A 7,761-nucleotide genomic window follows, 5' to 3' on the forward strand; every position below is an offset into this window, starting at 1 on the left:
AAATTTGACATGTGATTAGCATTATTGAAAGTGCAGTCAGAGAACTTGGGAGAAGGCTGCACACTACTGGAAAAGTATCATAAAGCTCTGGATCACTCACCAAAAACAAAACAAAACAAAACACCAAACCAAACAAACACCCTCAGTATTTACCTGGGTGCTAACCTCACTATAACAGTAAATTATCTACTACTACCTGTTGGGACTAATGACACGTTAACTAACTCAGGCTGACTCCTTACTCCCTGGCGAGTGAGCAAGATCAAGGCCTCAAAGGCCGGTTTCAATAGTTAATGACGATAAATCGGACCACTGTCAGGGATTGGTTAACAACAGTTCCAGGAACTGATCAGCTCAGGCTTGCCATATAGTCCTATGGGACTCTGCATACATGAACCACCCCCCACTTGCTGACCTTTAAGCTGATTGGTTCCCGCCTAGCCTCCACCCTACATAAAAGCTGTATGACTTCCTCAATAAATGAGTTCCTGCTGTGACTGGTCTTCCTGAGGAGTCTGGTTGTCCTCCACCCAGAGGGCTGGGTGTGGGCAGTCAGTAGGCCCTACCTTTCCAGGTCTGGCCTTGTTGGGGAGTGTCCCCTTCCCTTGTTGCTGGTCGAGAAGAGCAAGGGGGCTAAAGACCTCTACAACTACCCACAAGAACAATTTAAAAATACCAAAAGTGCCAAAAGTGAAGTGGGAACCTTCATTAACAGAATTTTTAAGTCAAAGGTTTTACTTTAAATGTATGATGATTACTCAAATATTCTAGACCACATGGCAGGCACTCTAGCAATAAGTTACAAATACTCTGAATGTATTAACTTAAACATGATATGATTAATATATACAGAGGTGCTCCACTGAGGGAGTATCTCAACTAACCTCTTTTAGGTAAGGTGATAATTAACAAAATTAAATTTACAGTTTCAACTTCTACACAGAAGAGTAATGCCAACATTCTGGTGATAGTGATGATATCCCATTATTATAAAAGTAGAACCTATTGAAGTACACATTACTTTGAATTATACTTGATTGAAGAAATAATTCTATGTACAAATGAGTTCATATTCTATGTGCAAATTTTCAATGGAGCAGGTTAATAATCAAGGTTGGGTTTAACAAATGCTTTCTGATTTCTGAAAATAAATCATGAAAACACTTCCTAAAAGTGAACTAAAATTAAAAGTAGGTGATGCCAGTTCTTTTTTTTTTTTTTTCCTTTATGTGTGATGAACTGCATGAAGCATTAATTCTTGAGGTATACTTGTTTCTGGACCATACAGCTTACATGCTCTTCTTTCAAACCACCTGTTTTATAACTTCATTGAAAAACAGTGTAGCAAGCTGCGAGTGTAGAAGTGAGCCGAATCCAAGAGAAATTGGAAAATACAAGGTACAAGTTCTTGGGTAGCCAGGAAGGCCTGGGCTAAAACGCCAAATGGTCTCCAAATGATTGAAAAGTCTCCCATCAGTACAGGATGCCTTTACCAAATGTGGTTTCACCAAGGTTACTACTGATGTATATTGCTCCAGCACAGGTGGAAATTCAATCTCTAATCGTGTTTTACAATATCCAGATCTCTTTGATATTACATCTGATTTTTTGCACCAAGGAATGAAATCCTTGTAATCCTCCATTTCTGATACTACATCATACATTTCCTGCATTGAATATCCTATAATTCTTCCCTCCGAATATCCTTTTGTTTATTAAGGGTGAAGCAATTTTGAAGAAAGTTCTTGAATATATCTCCTTAGGCGAAACTGAGTTTTGTAGTGGAAGAGTTCTGCTTATCAGTATATCACAGGAAGTTAAATATCTGACATTCCCCACAGATCCTTGCGCCGGGACTTTGGCCGCTGTCACCAACCCAGAACGGCGACCACCCTCATCAGGGCATTCTGACCGGTGCAAGCTGCCAAGATCATCTCTCTCTCTCTCTTGTAATTTTTCATTGACTTATCACAGGGCTTGGTAATATTGAGACACTCTAAGCAATCGCCTATATTCCAAACATACTCTTTCTTAATTGTGGAGCAGTAGTCCAATTTACCCTTGGTAATCAGGATCAATCATGCTCCTTTGCCTGCTGATTCAGAGGCATGGAGTATTTTGCCTCTTCTCACAAGTCATACTTTGTACCTGACCTATAGGGGCTTGTGGGCAAATGAGTCTAATTATAGGTCTGGAAGCTAATAGGGGTAATAGCAGTAGGTCCTAAGGAGAAACAATTGTCCTACATGGAAATATCTGCAGGGGAGGCCATTACAGTTATTCTAGGAAATGCAGAGATAATCCCATTAGAAAGAAGTGGAGAGACTGATACTACTGGGACTGGGGAGGTTACTTCCACTAATAAACCCCTCAGGATTTAGAAACTGGATGTCCACAGCTTCATCAAGATCTTTCTACATATCCCTATCCCAACTTACAGAATTCTTTTATTTCCCAATCAGCACCCTCACTTGAGCAGTACTTTGTGAAGCTAGGATTTCAACTTGCATTGGTAATACAATCTCGGCCTTGTAGCTACAGGAAATACGGGTCTCCTTCAGAGCACACCCAGAAGAACTTAAATCATATATGCAGCACATGAGTTGAGAATTTGAATCCCTGAGCTCATATTTTTCTTGCACCACTTTGTCCATAAACATTTGGGCAACCATCCAATCTTATTATACATATTAGTCTCCCAAAAAATGTTCTTAAGTATTTTATAAAATTATGCATCTCTTTGCTTTAAAGTGGTTGATTAGAAGTACCTGATGCAACTATTTTGTGCATCTCTCTTGCCAGATCATGCTGTGGTGCTCTTTGTACTACTGGAATTAAAGTCAATAGCATCTTTAAATCTAACAAGATTAGAAAAACAATTTGAGAAATCCCAGACCAATTCAGAAAACTCATCCTTAAAATTCTGTTCCTCTAGAACAACTCTTGGTACCAAATGGATATAAAAAATGATAGAGATGATAGATAGACAGATGATAGATAGACATGGTTAGATAGATTAAAAGGAATTGACTCACATGATAATGAAAGCTAAGAAATATCAATATCTGCAGTCAGTAAGCTGCAAACGTAAGAGACCCAACATGAAATACCAGTCTGTCCAAAAGCTGGAGAACCAGGAGAACTGATAGGATAACTCCCAGTCTGAAAGCTGGCAGACTTACAACCCAAGAGTCAATGTTTCATTTCAAGTCCAAAGGTTAGAAAAACTGATGTCTCATATCAAAGCAATCAGACAGGAGAAGGTCACATTTTCATGTGAAGGACAGTCTTTTTTATCTATTCAGACCCTTTCTTGAATGTATCAGGGACATTGAGCATTGCAGGAACAACGGTTCACAATATTTATTGTAAATTTTATGAATAATAAAATTTATAAATTTTAATTATTTAATTATTAATGAATTATTAATTTAATTATTTATAAACTTCCAGAAGAGAGAAGCTCAAAGGCACCAAACACAATGATAAGGAGATGGAAACTTTATCCTGATTTGATCAATACATATTGTACACATGAATTGGAATATCATACCACCCCACAAATATTATGCTAATAAAAATTATTATGCTAATAAAATTTTTTAAATTTTAAGGTGATGGAAATGTTAATTACCATGATTTGATCATTACACACTATATACATGCATCAAATTATTACATGTTCCCATAAATTTTTGCAATTAAAATAATAAAATAGTACTTGCAGTGTTTCTTGTTAATTCCCAGTTCATCATCCCACTTTTGAGTTAATTTTTGCACAGGGTAAGAAATAAAGATCTAGCTTCATTCTTCTACATGTGGCTATCCAGTTTTCCCAGCACCATTTGTTTAAAAGGCTATCTTTTCTCCAACATGTTTTTGGTACCTTTGTTAAGGATCAGATGATTGTATCTGTGTGGGTTTGTCTCCATGTCTTCTATTCCATTTGCCTTCATATCTGTTTTTATGCCAATACCATGCTGTTTTTGTTTTGTTTGTTGTTGTTATTTTAACCATAGCTCTGTAGTTTAATTTGGAATCAGGCATTGTGATGTCTTCACCGTTGCTCTTACTGCTTAGAATTGTTTTGACTGTTTATACCTCCATATGAATTTTAGGACTTTTTTTCTAGATCTGTGAAGAATGTCATTGGTACTTCAATGGAGATTGCATTGAACCTATAGATCACTTTTGAAAATATGGTCATTTTAACAATATTAATTCTGTTTATCCAGGACTATGGGAGGTCTTTCAATCTTCTAAGATCTTCTTCAATTTCTTTCTTTTTTCAGTGTTCCATAATTTTCATTGTGTAGGTCTTTCATCTCCTTGGTTATATTTTTTTTGTGGTGCTGGGGATTGAACGCAGGACCTTGTGTACGTGAAGCAAGCACTCTACCAACTGAGCTACATCCTGAGCCCCCTTGGTTAGATTTATTAACAGGTATTTTATATTTTTTGAAGCTATTGTGAATGGAACTGCTTTCCTGATTTCTTTCTCAATAGTGTTCATTAAGAGTATAGGAAAGCTAATGATTCTTGTAAGTTGATCTTGTATCCTGCTATTTTGCTGAATTTATCAGCTTTAGCAGTCTTTTGGTGGAATTTTTTCGAGAAACACTACAATTGCTAGAAGAAAACATAGGCTCAACACTCCAACATATTTGTGCAGGCATCAACTTCTTTAATAAGATTCCTAAAACTCACGAAATAAAACCAAGAATCAATAAATATGATTGCATTCAATTAAAAAGTTTCTAAACAGAAAAAAAAGCAGCAGCTTCTGAACAACAAGGGAAACAATTAAGAGCATAAAAAGAGAGCCTACAGAATGGGAGAATATCGTTGCCAACTACTCTTTCAAGAGAAGATCAATAACCAGAATATATATATAACTCATAAAACTCAACACAAAAAACCCAATCAATAAATGGGCAAATGAACTAAACAGACATTTCTCAAAAGAAGAAATGTAAATGGTCAAAAATGGTCAATATCCTTAGCAATTAGGGAAATGCAAAGCAAAACTACATAGAGATTTTATCTCCAGATAGAATGCCAATTATCAAGGATACAAATAATAATAAATGCTGGTGAGGATTTGGGGAAAATGGTACTTGTACATTGTTGTTAGGTCTGCTAATTAGTACAACCACATTGGAAAGCAGTATGGTTATTTCTCAAGAGACAATATTGAAATCACCATATGACCTAGCTATCCTACTCCTTGTTATTTATCCAAAAGGATTAAAATCATCATTCTATACTGTACATGCACACCCATGTTTATAGCAACATAACTCACAATAACCAAGTTATGGAACCAGCCCAGGTGCCCTTCAATAGATGAAAGGATAAAGAAAATGTGGCATATATACACAATGGAGTTTTACTCAGGCATAAAGAAGAATGAAATTAAGGCATTTGCTGGTAAATGAATGGAACTGGAAAATATCAGGCTAAATGAAATAAGCCAGATTCAGAAAGCCAAGAGTCAAGTGTTTTCTCTCATTGTGTGCAAGCTAGAGAGATGAATAAAGGAATAAAAAAGAGATCTTAAAAAAATAGAAGACAAAGTAGAGGAAGGGGATTGAGAGGGAGGGAGGCCAGTAGGGCATGGGGAAGTATTGGGGAATGAAATAAACAAAATTATGCTGTGTTCATGAACAAATACACCACAATGAATCCCAATCCAATATATAATTATAATATACTAATAAAAATAATTCTAATGGAAGGGAGATCAGTAGAATAGAGCAAGAGGATGAGGGGGAGGGAGGAAAAGGGGAAGTATTGCAGAATAAGATTGATCAAATTATGTTATAGCATGTATGAATATGGCACAACGAATCACACTATTATGTATAATTATAATGTGCCAATGAAAAAGAATAAAATATCTAAAACTCTTAAATATCCACTTGTATAGTATTTTACTTATGCACAAATCATTTTGCAAGTATAGTGAAAATGGTAATTGTATAATTAGCTCCCTTATAATCCCTCAAAATAATAATTCACAGAAAAAAATAAGTAAAATTAATCTTTAAATATTGTCAAAGGACCTTAATAGACCTTTCTCCAAAGAGTGTACATACCTGGCCAACAGGTATATAAAAACATTTTTGAAGTCACTAATCATCAGGTAAATGCAACTGGAAACTATAATGAGATATCACCTCATACATTTTGGGGTAACTATTATCAGAAAGTCAAAAGATAAGAAGTATTAGAATTTGGACAAAAGGGAACATTTATACAGTGTTGGTGTAAATGTAAATTAAAATAGCCATTATGGAAAACAGTATGGAAGTACCCTTAAAAATAAAAACAGAATTACCTTATGACCCAACATTTCCACTTCTTAGTATATATCCAAAGGAAATCTGTATGTTAAGGAGGTACCTGCAATCTCATGTATATTATAGCATGATTCTCCATAGCAAAAATATGAGATCAACTTAAGTGTTCATCAGTGATAAATGGATAAAGAAAATATGATGTATATATGTGTGTATATATACATCACAATGGAATATTATTTAGCCTTAAAAAAAGAAATCCTGCCAATTTTGAGTACATGGATGAACCTGGAAGACATTATGCTAAGTGAAATAACCCAAACACAAAATACTGCATGAACTCACTTATATGTGGAAACTAAAAATACCAAATTCATAAAAACAGTAGAAGAGATAATACTGGATGGTCAAGGTGGTGAGAGAAATGGGGAGATTTGGGGTCAAACTTTCAACCATAAGATGAATAATTTCTGGATAATTAATGTATACCATGGTGACTATTACCTAATAACAATGTATTGTATACTTCTAATTTGCTAATGAATGGATCTTGAGCATTTCCACCACACCAAGAAAATTGTAAATATGTAAAGTGATGAATATGTTAAATATCCTGATTCTCATAATCATTACATGATGTGTGTGTATATATATATATATATATATCAAAAAATCACATTGTGTAACTTATGTATATGCAATTTTATTTGTACATTATACTTCAGTAAATCTGGGTAGAAAAGAAAATGAAAAAAAGAATAAAATATTAGCAGGAACTACTTGCAAAAATGTATTTTATAAAGAATGAAATTGATAAAATTAAGTTATGTGTGTATGACTATGTCACAACAAATCCCACTATTATGTATACTCATAATGTGCCAATAAAAAATAAAAGAATGCATAACTAAATTATACCAAGAACCTAAGTGAACTGGAAGCACATTCTTCCCTAGAGTCTTGGGATGGAAACTAAGTCTGGTTAACACATTGATTTTAGCCTTGTGAACTTAGTAAATGCAAATTAAAACCATAATTAGATGCTTTTATATGCCATCTAAATTGACTATGATTATAAAAACTGACCATACTAAGTGCTGGTGAGGGTGAGGAGTAATTTTAACTCTCATATATTTCTGTTGTATAAGAAAATTATACAACCTCCTCTGAAAGCCATTTGTTCATTTCTTATAAATTAAACAAAAATATACTGTATGATCCAGCATTCCCATGTGTAGCTATTCATTCAAAAGAAATTAAAGTTTATATTCACAAAAAAACTTGCACATGAATGTTTATAGCAGTTTTATTTACAATCACCCAAAGTTGGAAACAACTTAACTATTTTTTCAGTGGTAAGTGGAACAATCTATGATACAATGGAATACTACTGAGCAATAAAATAAAATGAACTGCTGACACAACAGTCTCATTTAAATATTCATCAAGATCTGAGTTC

At 34.5% G+C, this 7,761-nt stretch overlaps 1 pseudogene; it reads right to left on the reverse strand.

Moving 5' to 3' along the window:
• Positions 1-1,225: 1,225 nt before the first annotated feature.
• On the reverse strand, positions 1,226-1,934 carry LOC124971496 (coenzyme Q-binding protein COQ10 homolog B, mitochondrial-like; annotated as a pseudogene).
• Between the last annotated feature and the right edge of the window lie 5,827 nt (positions 1,935-7,761).

This window comes from Sciurus carolinensis, chromosome X (assembly GCF_902686445.1).
Source record: "Sciurus carolinensis chromosome X, mSciCar1.2, whole genome shotgun sequence".
Taxonomy (NCBI): Eukaryota; Metazoa; Chordata; class Mammalia; order Rodentia; family Sciuridae; genus Sciurus; species Sciurus carolinensis.